Source organism: Sciurus carolinensis, chromosome 1 (assembly GCF_902686445.1).
Source record: "Sciurus carolinensis chromosome 1, mSciCar1.2, whole genome shotgun sequence".
In the NCBI taxonomy this organism is placed as follows: domain Eukaryota; kingdom Metazoa; phylum Chordata; class Mammalia; order Rodentia; family Sciuridae; genus Sciurus; species Sciurus carolinensis.
The window spans coordinates 91,951,704-91,979,132 of record NC_062213.1 but is presented as its reverse complement, the minus strand read 5'-3'; the positions used below and the strand labels follow the sequence as shown (position 1 = coordinate 91,979,132).

At 38.1% G+C, this 27,429-nt stretch overlaps 1 pseudogene; it reads left to right on the top strand.

Moving 5' to 3' along the window:
• Positions 1-4,871: 4,871 nt before the first annotated feature.
• The window catches only part of LOC124987202 (T-cell surface glycoprotein CD1a-like), a 34,625-nt pseudogene continuing 12,067 nt past the window's right edge, over positions 4,872-27,429 (top strand).

The following is a 27,429-nucleotide window of genomic DNA, read 5'->3' as shown; positions in this document are numbered from 1 at the left end:
ACCAGACAGATTCTCAGCCAAATTCTAACAGAACTTCAAAGAACTAACACCTTCAAATTATTTCATGACAGAGAAACAGAGGGAACTCTTCCAAATTCATTCTATGAAGCCAGTATTAACTTGACACCAAAACCAAAGAAACATCAAAGAAAGCAATCTTCAGAGCAAATATCTTAATGAATACGGATGAAAATTTCTTAATAAAATACTTGAAAATCGTATACAAAAACGCATTAAAAAGACAATACAATATTATCAAGTGAGTTTAATCTCAGGGATTTAAGTTTGGTTCAAAATACAGAAATATATAAACATAATTTATCACATCAATAGAATTAAATATAAGAATCACATGGTATCATAATATATGCAGAGAAAGCATTTGACAAAATACAAGCATCCATTGGTTCAAAACACTGGAAATACTAGGGATAGTAGGAACACATCTCAACATTGTAAACCCTATAAATATTAAATCCAAGGCCCACATCAATCTATATAGAGAAAAATTGAAAGAATTCTTTCTAAAAACTGAAACAAAACAAGGATGCCTTCTTTCACCACTTCTACTCAACATAGTCCTTGAAACTCTAGCCAGAGCTATTAGGCAAAAGAAAGAAATTAAAAGCATACAAAAGAAGGAAAAGAAGATCTTGAATTATCCCTATTTACTGATGACATGATTCTATATTTAGAAACCCTAAAACCTACAGCAGAAAACTTGTAGAACCCAAAAAGGAATTCAGCAAATTAGCAGGGTATAAAATTAACACATGTAAATCAATTGTGTTCCTCTACACCAATGCCAAGTCCCCAGAAAGAGAAATCAGGAAAACTATCCCTTTCACAATAGCCTCAAAAATATACTTGGGAATAAATCTAACAAAAGAGGTGAAAGAACTCTACAATGAAATTTACCAAACACTGAAGAAAGAAATTGAAGAAGACCTTAGAAAATGGAAAGATCTCCCATGCTCTTGGATAGGCTGAATTAATATCAGCATGGGCATACTACCAAAATTGCTATACAGATTTAATTCAATTAACATCAAAATTCCAATGGAAATCTTCATAGAAATAAAAAAAGCAATCATAAAATTCATATGGAAAAATAAGAGGCCCAGAGAAGCCAATGTAATCCTCAGAAAGAAAACTAAAACATGAGGTATCATAGTACCAGACCTTATTATACTACAGTGCTATAGTAACAAAACTGGCATGGTGTTGGCACTAAAACAGATATAAAGACCAATGAAACAAAATAGAAGACAAGACACATAAATACAGTTATCTTTTACTAGAAAAAGTTTCCATAAACATACATTGAAGAAAAGATAGCCTCTTCAACAAGTGGTATTGGGAAAACTGAAAATCCATTTGAAGAAAATGAAATAAAACCTTTATCACCCTGCAGAAAACTCAACACAAAGTGGATCAAGGACCTAAGTATTAGCCCAAATCTCCATCATATTGATTCAGGAACAGACTTTCTCAATAAGACTCCTAAAGCACAAGAAGTAAAATCAAGAATTAATAAATGGGATTGTATCAAACTAAAATGCTTCTTCACAGCAAAGGAAACAATCTAGAACAGGAAAAGAGAGTCTACAGAATGGGAGAACATCTTTGCCACCTTCACCTCAAATAGAGCATTAATCTCCAGGATATAAGAAGAACTCAAAAAACTTAACACCAAAAATAACAAATCAATCAATCCATAAATGGGCAAAGGAACTGAATAAGCACTTCACAGAAGAAATATGAATGGTCTAATATATATGAAAAAATGTTCAATATATCTAGCAATTAGAAAAATGCAAATTATAATCACATTGAGATTCCTTCTCACTGTAATCAGAATGGCAATTATCAATAATACAAGTAACAGTAAATGGGGACGAGGATGTGGGGGAAAAGGTACACTTTTACATTGTTGGTGGAACTGCAGATTGGTGCAACCACTCTAGAAAGCAGTATGGAGATTCCTCAGAAAACTTGGAATGGAATCATCATTTGAATCAGTTATCCCACTCCTCAGTTTATACCTAAAGGACTTAAAATCAGCATCCTACAGTGAAGCAGTCACATCAATGTTTATAGCATCTCAATTCACAATATCCCAGCTATGGAAACAAAGTAGGTGTCCTTCAACAGATGAATGGATAAAGCAAATGTAGTACGAATACACAATGGAATATTACTGAACCATAAAGAAGAATTTTCATTTTTATGGCATTTTCTGGTTAATAGATGGAACTGGAGATAGTCATACTAAGCGAAATAAGCCAATATTCCCAAAACAAAGGTCAAATGTTCTCTCCGATATGTGGATGCTTATACACGATAAGGGCAGAGAGAGAAGAATAGAAGTTCATTGGATTAGACAAATGGGAATAAAGGGAAGGGGGGTTGAGAATAGGAAAGACAGTAAATGAATTGGACATAACTTTCCTATGTTCATATATAAAAACACAGCTAGTGAAACTCCACATCATGTTCAACCCAAGAATGGGAACTTAATTAGAATGAAATCAACTCTATGTGTGTATAATATGTCAAAATACATTCTATTGTCTTATGTATCTAAAAAGAACAAATAAAAAATTAGTTAAAAAGAGAACAAGTAAATCCTACTCTATTGGGAAACTGGTCCTCACAAGTACAGATGATATCACCCTTGATGTCATTGCCTGAACACTTTGTATCCATTTACAATAGTCATATATTCCATAGGTGTCCTACTCTTTCTATAACCCTTAAGCCCAAACATATTGTTCTGGTACACTTGCCCAGACAAGCCTACTTCATAAGTTAATTTACTAACACAAGTTCTTACAGTGGTCTGTGTACTGCCTAATGGACTGACTTCCCAATATTGGTGTCTATTAGGCACTTGCCATATTTTCCTAGGTTAGCAACAAGTAACCTACTCCTGGACTAGGTAATGGAAGTTGCATATCAAGCCAACAAGCTGGATTTTTAGATCTTCCCAGAACTTCCTATGTCTACAGCACAAGGACTTCCCTGAGTAGTCCAACCTACATATGATAAGAAATGGACTTGAATAAAAGAAAACTGAACTAAATACAATATCTCTCATGCTTTAACCCAACTGTTTGAACAAATCATTACCTTAGCATTCTTGTTGATAGGTCTGTGCTTTCTACTGCTGCTGTGGAGAACAGATGCATTGTGCCTCCAGAACCCTGGCTCTAGGGCTTCACAGAAGACAGGGGCCAGTGTGAGATTGTGAATAACAGTAAGGGTTTCCAAGGCCCTGGGGTGGGGTGTTGGAGCAAACGAAAAGCTTGCAGTGAGATAAGGACTCGCAGAAAGTCATATTGAAGGAAATAGGGGAAACTGTCAACCTACCTTAACTTCGGTCTTTAGGTGAGGATCAAAGCAGAGTGATTATGGTTGTAAAGTAAAGAAATGTACTCAAAAAACATCTGAAGAACTCCACCTGAATAGTGGGCACGCAACCTATCCTGTGTATTTCTCCTGTTTGGAGACATGGTGTGGTCCTCCATTGGCTTGCTGTCCCTGAGGACTGCATGATTAATAAAATGTCCCAAACCTCTCTATTGAGTCTGCCAAATTCTTTCTTTGAGATTGTTTAACAGTATTTTGGGGGCGTATACAGGCCTGAGGCTGAACAATTATCAATCACTGTGTAGCAAGATGCTTAGTTCCTGGCGAGTGCCATGTGACTGCTTAGTAAATGAATATATCTGAATGACAGTCAAACAGAAGAAGTTTTTCATTCTATGTTTCAATGTTCCTGTGGTTTGTGGGATGGTATTGGCTCTTCTCTAAGAATAATGAAAAACTGGTGGTTGTTTATACCATTGTATAGGAAAAAATTAAATAAAACAACCAGTATAAAACATTGTATAGGAGGTAAAAATTAAATAAAACAACCAGTGATGTCAGAGATGTGAATGTGGAAGGGTGGTGTCTTAGCTTTTTCACTGCCATGACTAAATGACCGAACCAGCACAACTGTAAAGGAGAAAGGGTTTATTTGAGGGCTCACAGTTTCAGTTTCAGAGGTCTTAGTCCACAGAAGACCACCGGCTCCATTCCTCAGGGCTTGAGGTGAGGCTGAACATCATGGAGGAAAAGTGTGACAGAGGGATGCAGCTCACATCATCAGAAGGAGAGAGAGAGAGAGAGAGAGAGAGAGAGAGAGAGAGAGAGAGAGAGAGAGAGAGAGAAAGAGACTCCACTCTCTAGATACAAAACATATACCCAATAGCTATCCTCAATTAATACCTCCTCCATCCACACCCTATCACTTCAATTAACCCCATCAGGGATTAATTCACTGATTGGGTTAAGACTCTTACAATCCAATCATTTCTCCTCAGAACCTTCACGCATTGTCTCAAATGTGAGCTTTTGGGGGACACATCACATCCAAACCATAACAGGTTGGGTGGGGGATGAGATATGGGAAGAACTTGTTGGGGAATAACTCAAAAAGTCAAGTAGGCAAAATAACAAAATTCTAAAGGACGAGTGTTTAATACCCAGCACTACAAAACTAGGATCTGGTGGTAAGATAAGTATTCAGTGCCAGATAAGATTTGTTCTGTAACAGTTAAAATAGGGGAAGATGAACAGGATGGAAGTTGGACACAATGACAGAAGCTAGACCTGAGAGGAGTCAGAACCAGAGGGGAAATAAGAAGTTGAGTAGGAGGCTTAGGTATTTGGGAGGAAGTAGATATTTTTGTTGTTGCAGACAGGAGGGATTTGTCTGTTGGTTGATTAAAGAAGTCAGAAGAGAGGTCTGTGAGGTAGGTTTGTTAAGAACAGAAATCAAAGGCCAACTTCTCTGAGAGAAAGAAATTCCATCTGCAAGTGCCATGCTGTGTCTGCTGCTTCCCTTGCTAGCTGCTCTCTCGCCAGGCGGTGACAGTGAAGTTGGTAAGAACAGGGGCAACTGACTAGTTGTGTGTGTGTGTGTGTGTGTGAATTTCCTCTATATACCCATCAAATAATGCGCCATGCTGATCCCATTCTGAGTTTTCCTGACTTCAGTTCTCTCTTTTCTTCTGGAGGTTGTTGATAGAACATATTACTCTGTGCAAGCACATATCTGCTAAGGTACCCATGCCTTTCCTTTTCTACAGATTCTGAGTATCCCTACTCTTGCACCTTTCTTTCCCGATTTTCTCCTTTCCAATGTCTCATTTCTCCTCCACTCTCTGTGATTATGCTGCAGATTTTGAAGAACCTATCTCCTACTGTGTCATCCAGATCTCATCCTTTTATAACCATTCTTGGGTTCAAGACCTGTGCTCAGATTGGTTGGGTGAGGTGCAGACCCACAGTTGGAACAGCAGCTCTGGCACTATCAATTTCCTGTTTCCTTGGTCCAGAGGTAACTTCACCAACAAGGACTTCATTGAACTGGAAACTTTTTTCTGAATGTATTTTATTAGTGTTGTTGAGGCTGTTCACATTGCTTAATTAGGGTTACAATGTGAGTTAGGATTCTTCAGTGGGGAGTGGTGAGGTATAGGGGTTTGGGGAGCATCTCAATAAGTCTTTTATTTCTCTAGAAACATCCTACTCCCTTCTGAATCCTATTCTACTCTCTCCAGCATATATTTGCAATCATTCAGCAGGTGCTATATAAACCAGACTCTGATTTTTCAAAAACTTTAATCTTCTGCTACTTATGATCTGTTTCACTGACTGCAGGGTTTGGCTTTATTATCATTCCTTAGAGGTACTCTGTGACTATCCTTTTCCCTGTCCTCCAATCAATACCCTCAGTTTGGTCTTTCATTCAGTCTCTTCCATCTTCTCTGTCACCCCAGTTTAGCATAATCCCAGGTCTTAGACTAAGTCCTTTCTCCCCAACACTTTGAACAATTTCTCCCTATCTCATATTATTCATCTCTCTTTTTTCTCCATCTCTAACTCCTATTAATCCCTCTATCTGTAAACCCATGATCAAACCAAACTCGTTTCCATTACCTAAAGCACTCAAAACTTCCTCCTGCTTCTATCTTCTTTTGCTTCCACTCATTCCATTTTCTCCCTTTTTCTTGTCTTTTTCCTCTAATTCATTACTTCTTTCTCCCAGATCCCTTTGAAATGCAGATGATATCAGGTTGTGAGTTGCACTCTGTGAAAGCCTTCATAAACCTCCTGCAGGTGGCTTTTTAAGGATCCCATTTCCTGAGTTTCCAGAACAATTCATGGTTACTATCTCCAGAGGGTGGAAGAAAAGTCCAGTATTTCTGCAAACTACTTAGTTATGACCAAGCCTTCACCCGTAGGCTTCACCCATAGGGTATATATGCTACTGAGTGACACCTGCCCACATTTTGCCTTGGGACTTTTTTTTTTAATTGTAAACAAATGGGATACGAGTTGTTTCTCTGTACGTGGAGTAAAGGTAATAATAAATTTACATAGGGTAATGTTGTTTGATTCATTCTGTTATTTTTTCCCTTTCCCCCACTCCCACCCCTCTTTTCCCTCTATAAAGTCCTTCCTTCCTCCATTCTTGCCACCCTCCTTAACCCTAACCCTAAACCTAACCCTTGGGACTTTTTGATGCAGGGAAGGCTCATCTCTGGCGACAAGGTCAGTCCTGCACCCTCACCACAAGGATTTTCTATTCTAAAATGAAATTAAGGATAAGGTGGAGACAAGAGGGAGAATAGGATAATGGCTGACAAATTCCCAGAAGTGGGAAAGATATGTCTATCTAAGCTAATATGGAGATGTGTACCTTCAAGAGGATATTAGAGTCCTTATCTGCATATCTTTCAGTCCTTTACAGTAAGACCTGAAGCCTGGCATGTCCAGTGGCCCCTGTCCTGGACCTGGCCGTCTGCTGCTGATGTGCCATGTCTCTGGGATCTTCCCAAAGCACTTGTGGGTGATGTGGATGCGGGGTGAGCAGGAGCAGCAGGGCACTCAGAGAGGTGACATCCTGCCCAATGCTGATGAGACGTGGTATCTCAGAGCAACCCTGGATGTGGCAGCTGGGGAGGCGGCTGGCCTGGCCTGCAGAGTGAAGCACAGCAGCCTAGGAGGGCAGGACCTCATCCTCTACTGGGGTGGTAAGAGCTGGGACCCAGGCTGGAGATGGGGGGAGGTGGTCCTCTTGCCAAACATGAGGGCAAGCTAAGAAATTTTGGATTTAAAAGAATTCCAGATCCTAAAAAGGAAGACAAATACATTAATCCAAGGAAAAGGATAGTTAAAAATGAGGGACCTACGGATGCAGGAGGATTTTGAGGATTAGATTAAAGATTCATCTCTAAAGAGGAATAACGGGAAAAAATAGAAAGAAGAAATATTGATGAGGCAGGCACTCAAACAAAGGAAGCCCTGGTTGGCAATAAGGTAGGGAATAGACGGGTTAATAAAAGAAGATGGATTTAAAATAATGTTCTTGGTGCCCACTTGAATCTACGGAGCACCACAGTTCCCTGGGCTTAATCTTCTTGGCTGTGATCAGGGCTCTGGCCCTTGTGACAGAACTTGCATTTTGGCTTAGGAAGCACTGGTACGTTCTTTATATCCATCTTTTCTGTTCTTCCCTACTCCCCACTGTCTTTCCATATTTTTTGGTTTCTTCTCAGTTTTCCTTATCCTTTAAGTCCCCTCCTCTTTTTCTCCTCAGTTCTCACCTCCACTTTTTGAAGTTGTATTATCTCTCTCTTTTCATTTGGTTCACTTTAGGACACACTGTGACTCCCTGCAGTACTTCACAAGTGAGAACCCAGCTGTCCAGGTGCTCATCACACACGTGAGTACCTCATGGTGATGACGTCCCTTCAACTCTCCTTTTGAAACTTTTTCTGTTGTTTATTTCTGCTTCACAATCAGCTGTCAATATATGTTCAGTGTAACCAGGAAGAGATTGTTGTTTAGACATTAGTTCTGGGACTTTAAAAATTCAAATTTTTAATACTGAATAGAATAGGGTCCTAGAAAGTTCCACCTGATTAGATATAAATGGATCATCAGATGTCACTTCCCCAGAGGCCCTTCCTGATTCACAGTTGGAAGCAGTTTCTTCTCTACAGGAGCTCACTCACAGTTCAATTGCACTTTGTTAACCATCCCTCACTCCCTATCTTCTGTGGCAGTTGTATAGCTTCCTTCCCCCCTTTTAACTTTTCAGAATGCTGAAAGAAAAGTCATATCTTTTAAATATCTGTATCCCTGGTGAAGTGTCCTGTCTTCATGTAATGTGTTCTCAATAAAAATCTGTATTGAATTTATGCAGAATTTGGAGTGTTTTAAAATTATCTCCCTTCTTCACAACTGGGTTGTAGTGAAGGTATTTGAAGTTCTTTCTGTTAAAAGTCTTCTCACTTTGTCAGGACACTTTATGATTTCCTAGTTCTATAGATTCTTCTCTAAGCTGTGAAAAGAAAGATATTATGCCTCTTACCACTCATAATACCTACATGTGCGCACACACACACATACACACACACATAAATAATGGAGACTGCTGACCCAAAATGATACTGTGAGTCAATATACCCATGACTATCTTTAGTTACTTTAAAATGTATAAATTAATTCAACAAACAGTTCTTAGGCACTTGGTCTATACTTGCTATGCAGCAGATGTATATTGAGTAGAAGGTAATGGAAAGAAGAAAAGATCATCAGCTTGAATATTTTGTCTACCAAATTTGATTCTGCAGTTTATTGTTTTCATTGTTTCTTTCTTAGTTTCTTTGTAGAGTAACATACTTGAGGTAACTTTGGGGAAAGGGACTTAACCTTATTTTGCTAAGGGAGCTGAGAAGAGGGGACCCAGGGCAAGGGGAACATCCAGAAAGTACAGGTGGCAGCGCATGTAAGACCTTTGACCATGGATTTTCTTTTGAAAAATTCACTCATTCATTCATTTGCTTGTTCTTTTGAAAGAATAAATGAATGAATGACATATTTAGCTTGCACTATTTGTATGGCAAACACATTCACTAAGAGTAGTTCCAAAAGGTGGGGAAACAGTTGGAAAATGAAGTTGTGATAAGAGAAGAAATAAAGGTAAAAAATTATGGGAAAGAGCGAATTAGTGGCAGCCATGTGGTTTTGGTTGCTAAATTACATTGTGAACTGAGAGATCTGCCGAAGGCATTCAAGGAACTCACCTTTGACAATGTGATAGGCTAAAGAATAGACAGGAAATTTATAATTTAAGATGGTCATTGTATAGTTCCTACTTACCTTGACTCAGAGGGATGAGTCAGGCTATGCACCTGTCTTAAAGTGGCCCACTTTAAGAAGGCTGATTCTTGTGTTTGTTGGTGAGGGGAAAGAGATGATCTCTCTTGATCTGGATGTTTTCATGTGGGGTACAAATCTGGGAACAGCTTAATTTATTTTTCACCATGAGAGAAGCAACTCTGAATAAAATCCTATGGGCAACTCCAGTTGATGAATGGATTAAAAAACTGTGGCATATATATATACAATGGAACATTACTCCACCATGAAGAATGATAAAATTATGGCATTTGCAGGGGGAAATTGGAGAACATCATGCTAAGTGAGATAAGCCAATCTCAAAAAACTAAAGGATGAATGATCTCACTGATAAGCGGATGAGGACATATAACGGGGGGTGGGAGGGGTTAGTGTTAGGGTTAGGGTTAGTTTTAGGGTTAGGGATAAGGAGGGTGGTAAGAATGGAGGAAAGAAGGACTGTATAGAGGGAAAAGGGGGTGGGAGGGGTGGGGGGAAGGGAAAAAAATAACAGAATGAATCAAACAACATTACTCTATGTAAATTTATGATTACACAAATGGTATGCCTTGACTCCATGTACAAATAGAGAAACAACATGTATCCCATTTATTTACAATAAAAAAAGAAAGAAATTAAAAAAAAGAATTTATTAAAAAAAAATCGTATGGGCAAGAAGGTAGAGCCAACAGACTCACAGAAAGTCCAGATTAAACTGCCCATGCTGACCTTAAAGACCTCTGTTCTTCCCAGCCATGTCAGTCAATACATTGCCTTTATTTTTTTAGCTGTTGAAGCTGGGTGCCCTCTTGCTGGTGACTGACAACCTGTGGCCTGATGTACACAGATGTCAGGAGACTCAACTGATCTCTACGTTTGGTTGCAACATCTGTTTACTTCCTTCTTTATTTTCCTCTTTTCCTGAGGTTGGTTATTCCTTAAAATTGAGTTATTTTACTTATCTTTTTAAAAACACATCATCCTTATCTTTATACCATTTTAATTTTAACTGTGGGATCTGGATCAGTCCCTCTTCTGGACTCTCCATATATTTTCTGTCATATGACTGACCGGAAACCAAAGTGGTGGTTATGCTGCTGTGAGAGTGAATGATTTTGGAAGGTTTCTAGATCTTCATTGTTTTCTTTAGTTAAATAAAGGCAAAAATCTATGGAAGTTTGAACAGATAATCTTGCACAATCAATTTAATAAACCATGATGTGTCACAACAACAACAGTTGAGTAATCAACATAAAAGATATTTTCCCATCGATTTCCTCCTGAAAAAATTAATTAATTCATTCCTTTATCCATGAATTTATTCATCACACATTCAGATTTTACTATGTATGTGACAAACATACTCACTTGGGAGTGGTTCCAAAATGTATTATAAGCAAACGTAGCTTGAAAATATTGAACATATAGTTAATAATCTCTAACTCCAAGCTAGTTTCATGTTTTATGCTTTGATTTTATCATGCAGAGTCAAATTTCACATTTTTTTTGTTGTCTTCCCACCCCCAATCAGCTTTTCTATTCATTAGCTCATTTTCTATAAAAATCTCTGAACATTGTTACTTCCTTGCTCTTGTTGGACCTTAGGAACCTCAACATGGCGCAGAGCTTTCTTCTCACTGATCACATGTTTTTGTTGGTTTCCTTAGCATGTTCTCTTCTTTGGCTACAGTGGGTTCATGTTTAGGGAACAGAAGTTTCTTGTAAAGAGATGAAAGGATGGAATGTGCATCTATAAAATGTGAAGCAGGTTTGCCATTCCTCACATATAAAATTTCACAATTGGAAGGAGTTGGTGACTTTGTCAAAATTACCAGGTAGCCTTGGGAAGTGGGGAAGTAAGTGAGGATTAAACATCTGTATTTGTGAAAACATATAAGGAGTTGGGCATTGTGCTCCATTCCTCCTTGATCCAGCTCCTGAATATCTGATGGAAAAGCAAATTAAGTTGAAAGGTGATTAAAAAAAAGGAAATTGTTTTGAATAGTAATAAGAGAGTGTATGTTAGTATTTGATTTGTTTTTCTAATCTATTGATTGATTAGTTTTTAATTTTGCTCTACACTTTTCACTGGGATTAAGAGATTTCTTTGAAGGAAAAAAATAACAGATGTTTGTCTGGATAGTTATAGTACTTGGCTTTGTAAATAAGGGAAGATTTCACAGATCATTGCAACAACAAAGGACACACCTAGCAATATTAATAAGTGGACATCTGAGTAAAGGATTTGGAATTATAAAAATGAAATGGATACATATACACACATGTGATTTATTTGTATTTGAATATATGTATATAAATATATATTATATGTATACATTACATTATATACATGTACAACATAAATACTTCCAAATTAATGAGGAAAAGGGGCAAGACCTAAAAAAATTACAAAATGAACAAAATATGTAAACAAACAACTCACAAATGATAAACCAAAAAGCTAATAAGCATATAAATGTTATTCTAACTCTTTATTAGTGAAATACAAGTAATAAGTAGGTATCATTTTGCATTACCAAATTGGCAAGATCAGAAACCTGGAGAAGCCTGATGCTTGCAGGGATGGGGGACAGGTGAGAATCCTCATGCACTGTTGGTGGTTAAATGATTCTTGAAAGCTTGTGCCCGTGTCTTATCTAAGTGTGTATATGGTGACTTTGAAGTTCCACTTCTGAACATATCTGCCAAGAAATGTTTACACATGTCCATGAAAGAACATATCAATGTTTATCATAGCAATCTAATAGTACCAAGGAGTTGAAAGCACCCAAAATGTTTAACCCCATAGGTGGCTGCACACTCTGGAATCCTATGCAGAAGGTAGAAACTGCTAAATATTGAGTGATATGGGAAATTCTTTAAGGAGAGTGTGGAATGAAATGCATTATGCATGAAACACATGGTATACTACCTTTTGTTGCAGCTAAATTTGTATACAAAAAACAGCACTACATTTTAGAAAAACATATAATAATAAAAGGATGATACATTAATGTGTTAGAAGGTGGGGAAAAGAAAAAATTGGAATCAATCAAGTAGTTTTATCAATAAAGGAAGCCTGATCAGACCAAAGGATATTAATGATTTAAAAATAGAGAAGAATAATTAACTCACTAATCTTCACACAGTATTCCAAAGACAGAACACAATGCAACAAAAATTGAAAAATAATCATGCTCTATAGAATAGAGAATGAACTGGGATAATGATTTTTACCATGGGTACCTTCTTAGGGAAAAAATCATAAATATGAATAACAGGTATAACATGCATAAAACTTAGATTTCTAAATACAAAATAAAAATATTTGCAACATTAAAACTCTTTGGATGAAAATGTCACAGTTTTTAAAATTATTGAAGGTTACAGAGTGGGACAAATCTCTTTATTTTAACATGCAGTGGCAGTAGAGATTATAACAAAGTTTCAGCGTCTTTTTTAAACATTTGAAGTCTTTAGTCCCTGAAGTGATAAAACAACTTACGAACCCATGCTTAAATTCACCTTAACTTATAGTTCTAAGAATAAATTCAATTTACTTGCAAAACATACACATAATACTAAAAACACATCAGTGATACTATAAGAATAGAGTTCAGGAATATATGGTCAATCAAATAAAAAGAAAGACTTTTTTTAAACAGGGTCATGAACCTCTATACACTGATTACAGGTGGATCACAAATTATTAGAGGACAATGAGATGATTCAGACAAGTTCAGTCACATATTCTAGGATAAACACAAAACACGTTGTTGAAGAGAAAAGCAGCTTTCTGGTCCTGAAGTCACAGGGAAATTCCTCCCATCAGTTTCTCTAAAGGAGATACTGTCTGATGCAGTGAACAATGTTCTGAGGAAAGTTCTTCAGTAAATTTTGTGAGGTTCATAGGCCTGTGTCTTACTATCTCTTAAATAAGATGATTATATCAACCTGCCATAAGAATTGGGAAAAGTGACTTTATGTAACACAATCAGACCTGGTCTAGGGGTGCAGGTATCTGGTGTTATGGAAAAAAATAAAGGGGTAGATCTTAAGTTATCTAAAGAAATGCTTAGACTCTAAAACACCCATACAATTAATTTAAAATATTTTGAACAACAAAATTTTATGTTTTAATATGTATACATTTATAAGTGCATTTAATGTGTGCATATTTTAGACAGAAAAATATTTAAAACAGGTATGACCCCAGTATGAAGATAAAGGGTCCTAAAAAAGAAATATTCATAGGTCTTTAAGCTATTATTTTCAAATTATTCATTAATGTTAAACCAGTAGCAAATGGGTATATATATACTGAAATGGATAGATGGTTTGGAAAAATGGGCTCATATGGCTGGGAAAACTGATTGTCTCTCAGAATCTGTTTTCCACTTGCTCTAGGATAAATCCTCCAACCCCAAGTTATTTGTTAGCTTGGCAGAATAAAACTACACTTCTCAGCTTCCTTGATCAAAGAAAGTCAGTCTTTCAGCTAGTTGTGGTCATGTGACTGCAGTCTGACCCATGGAGTGTATAACTCCTGCAAAGTGCATATGAAGTCATTGGAGGTGGGTATGCTCAGCACTTCTTTTTCTCCTTATTGTTGGCTGGAAGGGCACTTTCTTAGAAGGAACTCTGGCAACCATCTCCAAGCATGGGAAGACCTTCAGAATGAGGACCAAGCATGGTAAAATCTGAAACAAAACACAGCAGAGTAAAAAATGAAATAAATAAAAACTCCCCCAAACAAAAGAATAAACTGAAAACCAAGTTCTGGAGATAATGGAATGCCCTAAACAACTCTTTCTTGCCTACTTCTAGTCTTCCAAAGAGTGATGAAAATAACTACATCTTTTAGAAGACATTGTTAGTTTAATGCAGCCAAACTGAATGCTAAAAGATCCAGGATGTCATCTGAACATCAAGAACGATTGACGGCTGTGGTTTATGAAACATCTACCTTCTGGTCCTTGTTTTCCTCATTCTAGTGACCTACATGGCCTACTTGCTTTGTTAATGCAAAGCATATTTCTGACAATCACAACCATGTTATTTGTGCATAAGTTCATTTATCTCTGTATTTTCTAAGGCAGGCGAGAAAAAGGCAACCAGGCAGCCTAAAAATGATAAGAAAAGAAACATGTAAGAAATCTCAGTGAACTTCCGGGAAAATGGTAGCGTGAAATACTTCACAACTCATTTGATTGAATTAAACCCAAAGTAGAGAAAGTAACTTCATCTACATTGAATCTAGGAAAGAGTTGTAACTTAAAACCCAAGAGAGATTTATAAGTTATAATAAGACGTGGAATAAATTTTGGTCATGGATTTTCTAGAAATTTGAGTATGATGAAAGGGCAAAGTCTGAAGTTAGTAGAATATGTTCAATTCAGGAGAGAAGCTGCTAAGGCTATTGGTCCTGGTTAACCATGACTCTTACACCAGTGGCACCACAGATGTCACCAGAAAGAGGGACCAGATGTTCCCACAAATAAGAACCAGATGTGTGTAATCAAGGGTCTCAGTGTGCACACCATGGAACTTACAAGATGGCCCAGGGTGTCGTGACTTTTCAGGGTTCATTTTAATTTATCTCACAGTGGGCCATAATGGAATGACCTGTATCACTCAGTGAGAGAAGCAGGGAGTTCCCTGAAGCAAAAGAAGCTTCAGCAGCTGCTGTGACAGCCCCTCAGTCCCTCCCTTAACTCAAAAGAACAGTTACTCTGGTTCAACCCAAGGCAAACACCTGTCTCCTAATTATCCTGCATTTGACTCTGAACAAGTTCATCAGCCACATTGTATCCTCAGCACAGATGTGGGGTTCCTTGGAGACCCAGGCCTGCCCAACAATGTTGGAGCACAGCTGTTCTTGGGTCCCGTCTGGGGAGTTAAGTTTGTCACCAAAAGCTCTCTCCTTGTCCCTGATGCTAATGCAATAATGAGGACACAGTTTTGAGAAAAAGGAAAAATAACTTTTATTGCTTTGCAAGCCAAGGAGAAACACAGGGATTGTCTGACATAGAGGCTGATTCTCTAATTTGCATTTTTTGATTAGTGATGTGGAACACCTTTTTGTTGTGGTGCAACTTAAGAATAGATTGATCACCACTGAGAAGTTCAAATTTGAGAGTCTTTATTGGTGGGTGACTGTCTCACACAATGTCCCCAAAATGGTGCTTGGGAGGACAGCTCTTAGCCTAGGGCTGCAGGGGTTTTTATACCATAAGTAAAGCATATCAGTGCATTAATCATAAGTGATTTTTGCTGTGATTTAAAACTACAAGCTAACATCATGAGATCTAAAATTATAAACAGAAGGGGAAGTGGGTCAGAACCACCTTAGCTGGGTACAAGTTAAAGGATGGTTACTAACATCTAGACAATAATTCTCTGACAGGGTACATTGTCCAAGAAAAATAGGAACTAAAAAGAGAACAATTTTACATTATATAAGAATTGCCTTTTGTGTTGACAAACATGCTATTCTAAGCAACTGTTGATGGGTACAGAGGTGGGGTGTTCCCATGGGAGAAGGATTTCCCACACAGCATGAAGTCTCAGGGTAAAATGGAGTCTGTTTGATCATTGCCCATAGAGCCAAGCTTATAACAGTTCTTATATGTTTTTAGGCTATTTGTGTACATTTAGATTCATATCCAAATCAATCATATCCAAATCAATAACCCAAAACTTTCTCCCCATTTTTTCTTCTAGGAATTTTGTAGTTTTAGGTCTTATATTTTGGTATGTGAACATTTTGAGTGACTTTTTACATATGCTATACAGTAAGGGTTCAGCTTCTTTCTCTTGCCTGTGGGTATCCAGTTAACCTAGCACCATTTGTTGAAGTGATTATCTGTTCCTCATTGGATAGTCTTGTCAAGGATTATTTGACCACGTATGCAAGGATTTACTTCTGGACTGTTTTGTGGTTCTATTCATCTTTATGTCTGTTGTTATGCCAGTCCACTCTGTCTTTAGTTCTGCAATGTTTGAAATCAAGGAGTATGAGGCTTCCAGCTTTGTTTTTCTTTCTTTAGATTGTTTTGACCAGAGCGACCAAACTCTCGCGAGGGGCAAAGGGGAATTGGAAAATAAATATTGTCAGACATAGATCTTGAAGATTAAGCTGGGATCAGGTGGAGCCTGCTCGCTGATGGAGATGCAGGTCTAAAGAGTTACACCAGCAATCTTTATTTATATATGTCTCATTATCAAGTTAGAGACTGTGCAACCATTATTCTTTGTATTCAGGAAAGTTATGGAAACTAGGACATCCTATGTAGGTTTTCCATAGTTCAATCCACAGTTGCCAAGTGCAATGTTAGGAGCTTTGTGTAGCTCTCAAGAAAGTTCATTGTTAAAAGTTGCTATAAGGCAGGCAGGAACCGGAGAAGCAGACCCAGTGAAATGTTGTGGTTGTCTTGCATAAGAGTTCCTTTCTTCCCGGGAGTTGTGTGTCTGAGATCAAGGTTAGAACTGATAGGACTTTTGCACAGAGCCTCCTCATTCAGGGCATTGCTACAGCAGCTAAGCATCCTGTGCCCTTGCACAGAAACACTCCCAGGAACCGGGCATGCCACAGTCATGAAGGCATCAGACACCCCTGATCTCAGTAACTGCTCTCCCATCCTCAGTCACTGCACTCAACATTGACTATTTTGGGCCCTTTCAGATTCCACATGGAATTTAGGATGGGAGATCATAATGGTTTTTATTTAGGTAAAGTCATTGGGCCTACTTTGGGAAATATTTTCTCAGAAGAGGATTTGCTCTTGTCTTCTTGCCTCTTCACAGGTTTAGGTTCAGCACAATGGTTTAGGACTTAGCTCTCCCTTCCTTGCTGTTTCAGGGATGACTTTGTCTCTAGCAGATCTCCTAGGGGACTTGATTGAGGGCATCCAGGCCTTCTTTTCATTTTGCACCTCCAGACTGGCTCCCTGAAACTCTCAGCTGCTGGCTGCTCTATTTTCTGCTTTTCTTTCCTTAGTGTTCTACCTTTATGTCTTGAACTCTATGCCCCTGAAGCCTGAGTCTCTGGTGCCCCTGTTGCTGTCCCCATCTCTCCTCTGCTGTAACAGCTCCAGGCTCAGCTCCTTTGTGTTTTCATTTGCTCTTTAGTTGTGTCTGTGTTTGCTTCTGAAGGAGTGTGGTTGGAGATCTTCCAATCTGAGCCAAACAGAACCCCAGAGAACGTGCACCAGCTGTGTTTTGTTTGTGTAGTAGGAGCTCCTTGGCTCCTGACAGAAAAACAGAATCGTAGATTCTGGAGTTTTAAACACAACTACACTTCAAAACACCCTTGCTACCCAATAGGAGATAATTATAAGGAAAGCCAGGTCAGTCATAGGCAAAATAAGGAAACTATAATTTTCTTTACAACATGATTGCAATTTAAACACAAAACTTTTCCTACAAAGATGTGAAAAAGCTGGAAGAGATTCACTCTAATGGCAATGTCAAAAAAAAAAAAGTCTCTTTAGATGTTATAAAACTCAAACTTGTCTGTGAAACAATGAAGAGTGATTGATGCAAAGATCAGAGAAGGAGGTCATTAAGAAGTGACAGATTCTGGAGGCTAAGGTGGAGGAGAGAGCTTGCCAGAAACTGACAGAGAGGTACTGGCAATATTGGTGGCAGCACAGGGAGAATGGAGTCCAGACCTTCCAAATGGAGCAAAAATGTACTTGACTTAGCCAAACATGGTGGTGCATGCCTGTAACCTCAGTGGCTCCAGAGGCTGAGGCAGAAGAATTCCAAGTTTGACACAAGCCTGAGCAACTTAGCGAGGCCTTAAGCTTCTTGTTGAGTCCCTGTCTAAAATAAAAAATAAAAAGAACTGTGGATGTGGCTCAGTGGTTCGGCACCCTTGTGTTCAGTCTCTGTACCCCTACTCCCAAAAATGTACTTCACTTACTAATTCTTAGAAGAACAGTGTGGTGGGGCTAAAAAGTAGAAAACACTCTCTACTCTTATTTATTCTTGTGGTGCTTGGAAATGAAGGGCTCTTCTGCTACTGATTCAGAATGTGAGACTGAGTGCTAACCCATACCAGGCTCCAGGGTCACACATGGAAAACTCCACGAAATCACACACTTGGGCAGGAACAGCTGTGGCTGTGGGAGGAACGGCTAACCAGTGGTGAGTCCGATCTTAAACTTCGCTTCCTTGTCCAAGATTAACCAGATATTTACTGAAATCGATCACCTTCCCACTTGAGCAATGACACATAGCAAAGTGACTGGACAGGTTTGCTAAGAAAACAAAGCAGAAGAGTTGCGTGACTCAGTCTCCACTCTCATCTACATGGGGAAGGCCCTGATTCACCGGGTTTGACTTACGATTTTTCAACTTTACAATGGTGTGAAAATGGTACATATTGAAGGAGCTTCACTTTGAACTTTGATCTTTTCCCAGGCTAGTGACATGCAGCACAGTGCTCTCTCTAGATGCTGGGCAGCCGCTGTGGGCCAGTTCCCAGCCAGCCATGTGGCCACAGGGTGAGCAGCCCAAACTCTGCAGTGTGCTGTGCTGCTAAACTGTGAGATTCAGTGGGTTTGGTGTACTGAACGCATTCTTGGCTTAAGATGATTTCAACTATGATGGGTTGATTGGGTTGTAATTCCATCCTGAATTGCATAGCATCTACATTGCATATCACTGGTGTGTGATGTTCAGTACACCAGAAAATATTTATAAAACATATGTGGAAAATGAGACCCATATAAAATTAACAAATAAAAATGCCCTGGACAACCCAGACATTAGAACCAGCAGAAAATTATTTTAAAAGTATTAAAAATGTATTTGGAAATTTATAAACAAAGGATGAAACAAATGGGTATATATGGGGAAATCTCAAAAATGAAAGGAAATTAAAAAACCTTATAAAATGAATTTAAAAAGCAAAGCAAAAACATAGCAAATGACCTTAACAACAGAAGAAACACTGTGAGAAAATGTCAATAGAAATTGTCTAATAGAGACAGAGAAAAAAAGGCTGAGAGATTAAAATAGCTCAATACAGCATCTATAAGGTTTTATAATAATTTTACTGGATATTTAATCCAGGGGTGCTTTACCACTGAGCTACATGTCCAGCCTTACACTTGATTTTCATTGTTTTATCTGAGATGGGGGTCTCGCTAAATTACTGAAGTTGACTTTGAACCCATGATCCTCGTGCCTCAGCCTCCTTAGCCTCCTCAGCCTCCTGTCTGCTGGGATTAGAATATGTGCCACTGTGTCCAACCAGAAATAATATATTTATAAAATAATGACTAAAATTTGCCCAAAGTTGATGAAAACTATCAATTCAAAAATTGTAGTGCGGGACGGGAGATATCTCAGCAGAACGGAGCCCTGGCCCAGTATGCAGGAGGCCCCAGGTCCTCCCAGCACCCCACACACAAAACTAATAGCAAGCACACAACTCCCCCCAGCCACTCAAAAAGACCTCCAAATTCTAGTGAATCCCAAGCAGAATAAATACAAAGAAAAGTATATCAAAGTCAAACTGCTGGAAACCAAAGACAAAGGAAAACCCTAGAAGCAGCCGTGAAGACAGAGCACATCCTTGGGGACAATGGGAGGACTTGCTGTTGGCTTTTCATCAGAAATGAAGGCCAGCATGTAATGGAGGTGATGAAAGCTTTAAAATGCTGAGACCCAACAAAGAGAAGCAACCCGTCTATTAGAATTACACATCCATCAAAGTATCTTTTAAAAATAAAGTGAAATAAAGACATTTTGTGATGAAGGAAAGCTGAGGGGATTTGTTGCCAGCAGACTTACTGAAAAATGGTACAGGGTGCCCAGGACCTAGTACCTGAGGGACTGAGGAGGGGCATCTGCAAGTGTAAGGCCACCTGAGCAACTTACCCAGACCTGCCCCCAATAAAAAAGGTCTGGGCACACTTCAGAGTAGCCTGCTTGTCCAGCATATGTGAGGCCCGGGTTCAATCCCCAGTGCAGAAAGGAGCAAAGAACTGCTCAAGGGAGCCCTTCAGGGTAACGAGGGTACAAGTTGTAAACTCAGAAGTACAAGGAAGACTGGAAAGAACTGGCAATAGTAAATGAGTAGAATTTTTGTAATGATAAAGCAATTCATATAGAAGACATAAAAATCCTAAATGTTAATGAATCTAATAACAAAATTTTAAAATGCATAATGAAAAGAATGATAGAAACAATGGGAGACATGATTAAATCAAAATCATGGCTGGAGGGTTTTTAAACATACTTTCTCTCAGCAATTGACAGAATAGGTAAATAAAATCAATGAGGATAGAGAAGATTCACACAATAATATCAACCAGTATAACCCAATAGGCACCTATTAGACATTATATCTGACCAAATTCTGAATACATGTTTTCTTCCAACACATACAGAACATTCTTTGTGGACACATGTTGGGTTGTAAAAGTAGTTTCAATTAATATGGAAGGACTGAGGTCACTGAGTATGTTCTCTGATCACAATGTAAATGAATTTGGGATCAATATCAGTAAGACATCTAGAAAATATTTAGAATATTTGAAAATTAAACAGCACCTTAAAAAATTAATAAAATTGATGTTTCCCTACCAAGAATGATCAGGAAGCTGGGCACAGTAGCACAAGCCTGTATTATCAGCTACTGGGGAGGCTGAGGCAGGAGGATTGCAAGTTCCAGGCCAGCCTGGGAAACTTAGTGAGACCCTTTCTCAAATAAATAAATGGAAATATAGCTCAGTGGTAAAGCAACCCTGGGTTGTATTCCCAGTACTTAAAAATCACCCAAAATCCTGGGTTGAATTCCTAGTGCCTTAAAAAAAAAAGAGTGGAAAATTCATCAAAATATCAGTATTAATAGTAAGAGCAAAGATATTAATTACATGCTATTATTAAAAGGATAAGATACTCTTCATGGTAATACATTTGAAAATAAAGATTAAATGAAGAAAATTCTTAAAGAAAACAACTTTACTGAAACAAAAGAAGAAAGTGAACATCTGAAGCGCTTCTTTGTAATTTGCTATTAAAGCAATATGTATTAAATATATAGTATATAAAGTAAAATAATAGTACCACTATAATTAAAAAAATACCTCCCACTAAAGCACTATCCAGGTTCAGAAAGCTTAGTTAATTCTATCAAATATTTAAAGGAGAAAAAAGTACATTTTTACATAAGATCTTTGAAAAAACAGAAATAGCAACAGTCTCCAATTTGCTTTATGGGCTCAGGTTATTCCTCACATTGATATCTTACAATAATATTATAACCAAAAAATTACAGACCAATATTCTTCATAAATTTAAATACAGAAATTCTTAACAAAACTTAATAAAACCCAGTAACATAAGAGCTCTTTTACACTGGCATGTGCTGTTTATCTTAGAAAAGAAACATTGGTTTAATATCTAAAAATCAAAAAGTATAATTAATCACATTAGCAGCCCACAGGAGAATAGTCATATGTTTATCTCAACAGATAGAAGTAAAATATTTGAAATATTCAAAGTCTGTTCATGAGAAGAGCTCTCAGTAAATTAGGCATTGAAGGGAATGTCCTTGTTTGATAAAGGACAACAAAAAACTACAACTAAGTGATATGAATGTTGATATTTTATGCTTCCAAGATTGGGAACAAAGCAAGAGCATCTGTGTTTGTCATTTCTATTCAGCATTGTACTAAATGTTTTGATATTATTAAGAATTCATAAGGCAAAAGAAAGGAATTAAAACCATTAAGCCTGAAAAGCAATCAGTGTACATATATTTGTAAGTGACAGTAGTGTATAAAACAGAGAACATTTAATTGTGTTCTGTGCTCTTTCTCAGTCCAGAGTGCATAGTTAGTACACAGTCTGCAAAGTCTGTTGGAGAACCAAAGAAGTAATATTATAATTCAATTCAGGATAAAGGGCAATTAGAGTGTATCTGATCAGAAATGCAACAATGAGTTCACAAACCATTTTTGTTTTATCTAACGTTTTAAATAAATATGAGTACCAGCAAAAACCAATAGAGAGTACATGTTATAGTGGACACAATGACATATTCAACCTAATAAAATTACATTTTATGGATACGATGGCTACAAAAGAAAACATGCAAAACCTTCATATTCAATATTTGATGCATCAGTTTTTTACTATGTAATTTTTATATAAAAATTATATAAAATATTTTATGTAAAATAATTTATCACAATAAATTTACTTTTAATAAAACAAAATTTGGAAAGCTAGAAATTAATCATGGCTTTAAAATAATGGAATTAGCTTGCTTAATGGAATTCACTTGGTGTATTTTGTCATAGATACTTTAGTTTGGAGATTTAAGAACAGATTGATCCCCAGAAGACTGGAGGAACTAGGCTTGTTGGATTACAAATGCAGTTTGCAAATCTTACTGAAGGGAGACCTTAACTTTGGGACAAAATATGGGGGAAGTAGCCCACAGGCAGATAAAATCCTGCATTTACAGCACAGTCTCACCTAAAAAGCTCCCCACACCAATATAGTTAAAAGTACCAAACTGAGTTTTCCTGTTCATCTTAAAGAAGTGGGTTAAGAAAATGTTCCCAACAGAAAAACAACTGTAATTCCAGGTGAGCATCGTACATAAGGCACCAGAATTTCAATTTGGAAGAGTGAAACAGCAAATTTTCTCTTTAAACACCTGCTGACACTTGTGAATGCTTACATTTCACCACTAGGTGGCGCGGTGAGCTAAACAGTTAACCAAGGCTGCAAGGCTGTGAAGGATTCAGGCTTTCTTAGGGAAAGAAAAGATCGATTTTTTATTTTTTATTTTTAAATTTTTAGTGTGTGAGTGTGTGCGCGCGCGAGCGTTAGTTATGCACACATAGACATAGATCCCTCAACACAACATGGTAGTGGCAGACTCCTCTGTACCATCCCTACTGAAGCCGCTGTGGCAGAGGCTCACTTCAGCGGCTTTGCACATCCTCTGCGCCTTTGCCCCAAGACGCTTCTTGCCCTGTGATTGGGACACCTGAGAGAAGCCACTTGGCACATGTGAACGTTCAGAATGCAGGTGTCGGGAGGTAACAGCCCCTGGACAATCCTTGACTATTACCGGTTGGGAGGTCATGAGCATGTGCTCTCTCATCTCTCAGGTAGATAATTCAGAGGCACAATCAGTATGGAGGATCAGAAGCTCCCAGCGAGTCAGAACCCAGTTTTCCATACTGGTGGCAAGGCTGATGACATCACCTTATTGGCTTTTCACCCTGTCTTGTTTTACCCTTCTTAGTGTCTGGCTCCTGGTACCTGGTATCGCGCCCCAAATAGAGTTTTATCTTTAAAACTCCAATGCTGATACATACTACTTTGGTTTTCTCTTCTGTTTTAGGATCTCCATTGTGGAAGAAACCCAAGCATGATCCACTACCATATATATATATATATATATTTTTTTTTTTTTTTAAGATATTTTTAGTTGTAGATGGACATAAGTTTATTTTTACTTTTTTATGTGGTGTTGAGAGTCAAATCCAGTCTCACATGCTCTAGGCAAGCACTGTACCTACTGAACCACAACCCCATCCAGATCCACTACTCCTATAAACAATATTTTAAGCACTCAGAAGTCTCCCTCATGGCTGCCCTTTCCATTCAGTAACCTTTTAAAGGACACCAATATTCTGGTCTCTACCACCCTAGATTAGTTGTTTTCTTTTCTTTCTTTTTTTTTTTTTTTGGTGCTGAGGATGGAACTCAGGAGTACTTGAACTCTGAGTTACATCCCTAGTCCTATTTTGTATTTTATTTAGAGATAGGATCGCAGTGAGTTCCTCAGTGCCTCGCTTTTGCTGAGGCTGGCTCTGAACTCGCGATCTTCCTGCCTCAGCCTCCCTAGCCACTGGGATTGGAGTCATGCACCACTGTGCCGGGCAAAAATTAGTTTTGATTCCATTTTAGAACCTCACATTACTGAAAAATTAATGATAAATATTATTTTACATCTGCCTTTATTCATTGAACACTATTTCTGTGATATTTATACATGTTTTTGCATGTAAGTAGTTCAACTGTTTTCATTGCTGTGTAGTATTCCACAATGTGACTCTACAACTATTTATTCATTCGACTGTAAATGGACATTTGAATTGTTGCCAGATTTTAGCTATTTTGAATAATGCTGCTTTAAGAATTTTTGTAAATGACTTTTTATTTTGTGGTACTGGAAATTCAACACAAGGGCACTCTATCTCTGAGCAACATCTGTGATGGGCTGACGGATCTGGCTCCATGAGAATGTTATAGGCCAGACTCTTAGGGAAATGACTAAACAGACTCCATTTTGCTCTGAGATGCTGTGTTATGTAGGAGATAAGCTTCTCCCATGGGAACACCCCACCTCTGTGCCCATCATCAGTTACTTGGTGTGACATGTTTAATAATATACAATGGCAACTCCTATGTAGTAAAGAATTGCTCTCTTTTGATTCCTATTGTTCCTAAACAATGTACCATGTGAACAGTGATTGTGTGGATATTAGCAACCATTCTTTAGTTTGTACCTAGGTAAGGGCCATTCTGACCCACTTCCCCCTCTGTCGATGATCTCATGATGTTAGTGTGTAATTTCGAATCATAGAAGAGACACTTATGATTAATGTGATTTTTGGTATAAGAACCCCTACAACCCTGTGGTCGGGGTTGTTCTCCCAATAGCCATTTTTTGGGGGCATTGTATGAGACAGTCAGTTGGCCAGCTTAATAAAGACTCTCAAATTTGGACTTCTCAGTGGTGATCGGTCTGTTCTTAAGCTGTGCCCCATAACAACATCACCAGTCCTTTTCAAATTTTATATTAGATAGGGTCTTGCTGAATTTCTCAGGTGGCAAAAAACTTGTGATACTGCTGTATTATCCTCCCAAGTAGTGCCACCACACCTGGTTTGTGCATGTCTTTATGAACATAAGCACTTACTTCTCTTGGGAATACACATAGAAATGGGATTGATGGGTCAGAGGTTGCATGTATTTTTAACTATTTCTTTTTATTAAATTTTACATGTTATTTTCACTTATTAACATACTAACTGTGCATATTAATGGGGTTTACTAATGGTATTTCTACACACATATATAGAATGAAAGATCCAATCTGACTTTCCTTTACCCACCTTCCTCTGCCCATTCTCAACTTGTATTAATGACTATTCTACTTTCAGGTTGAATTTTTTTTTAGCTTTCACATATGAAAGGGGATATGCACTCCTTGTCTTTCGGTGTCTGGGCTTGTTTCATTTAATATAATGTCCTCCAGTTCCATTCCTTTTGCTGCAAATGCAGGATTTTCTTTATGGTCTAATAGTATTCCATTGTGTATTTGTCTTGTAAAATCCATTCATCTGTTGATGGGCACCTAGGCCAAATTCATATCTTAGCTATTGTGAATAGTGTTGCATGAACATGAGTGTCTAGGTCTCTCTTTGGTATGATTTGCTTTCCTTTGGATCAACACCCATAAGTGGTGTAGCTGAATCATCTGGTAGATCTGTTTTCAGTTGGTTTGAGGAAGCTCCATACTGATACTGTTCTCCATGGTGACAGTGCTAATTTACATTCTCACCAGTAGAGTGCAGGAGTTCTTTTTTTCCCCACCAGAACTTGTTATTTTTTCACTTATGCATTTTTTGGGCACTGGGGATTGAATGCAGGGTAATTTTACCACTGAGTTACATCCCCAGAACTTTTTATATTTCATTTTGATAAAGGAAGTTATTAAGTTGCCCAGGTTGGCTTCAAACTTGGAATCCTCCTGTCTCAGCCTTAAGAGTAGCTAATATCAAGGGGGTCATTTTAAATGGGGTGAGATGATATCTCATCATGGTTTTGATTTGCTTTTCCCTGATTGCTACTTATATTAAGTATTTCTTCTTGTATATATTGGTCATTTGTATTTCTTCATTTAAGAAGATTCTTTTCAGATAACTTGTCCATCTTAAAATGGATTACAGTTTTGTCATTAAGCTTTCTTAAGTTCCACATGTATTCTGCTATTAACCCTCTGTGAGACACATAGTTGGCAAGCATTTTCTCCCATTCTGTGCATTGTCTTTTCACTTTGTTTCCATTGCTCTGCAGAAGCTTTTAGTTTGATTTTGTTTCATTTGTCAATTTTGTTTTTTTTTCCTGTGATTTGAGGGTTTTATCCAGGAAATCATTGTCTGTACCAATGTCTTGAGATATTTCCCCTGTTTCCTCTACTGCTCTGAAATTTCAGGTCTTACATTTAGATCTTTTATCCATTTTCAGTTGAGATTTTACAAGTTCAGAGACAGAGGTTCATTTTCTGTCTTCTGCATGTGGATATCCATTTTTCCTACACTATTAATTGAAGAGACTGTCATTTCTCCAACATATGTTTTAGGGACCTATGTCGAGAATCAGTTTTGTATAGATGTGTGGGTTTGTTTCTGGGATCTCTGTTCTTTTGGTCTGGGTGTCTGTTTCTATGCTGATAACAATCTGCTTTTGTTACTACACCTCTGTTGTGTGTTGTGTGTCCTGAAATCAGGTATGGTGATGCTTCCATTTTTCTTCTTTTTGTTCAAGATTGTTTTGGCTGTGAGGGGTCTTTTGTGCTTCCATATGAAGTTTAGGACTGCTTTTCCTAGTTCTGTGAAGAATGTAATTGGTATTTTGATGAGGATTATATTGAATCTATAGGTTACATTGAACAGTATGGACATTTTAATAACTGAAATTCTTCCAGTCCATGAACATGGGAGATCTTTCCGCTTTGTGCATTTTCTTTAATTTCAAGGTGACTTGCTCTCTGGGTTATAAGGTGCCACATGGGCTTGGAAGCCTAAGTCTTGGACTTTCTCCTCAGCTTGATCTCAAAGCAGCTGGGATGTGCCGTTGTAGCCACCCTTGTCATCATGGGGAAATGACAGTAAAGATGAAAGAATAGCAATAGGCTGTGGCTGCTAGGCCATAGGCAGGACAGACTCCAGCAGTGGGTCCAGTTTCAAGATGGCACCCATCCCTGGCAGCCTAGATCGTGGGCACTGGAGAAGGTTCAATGTGGGCTCCCACTCTGTGACAGTACAGTCATGTGAACTCTGGGCAACTCTCCTAGTTGTGTCTGGGTTTGTGAGTTCTGTGAAATCTCCTATGCAGTCATCTGTGGTGGCAGTGGGGGCCATT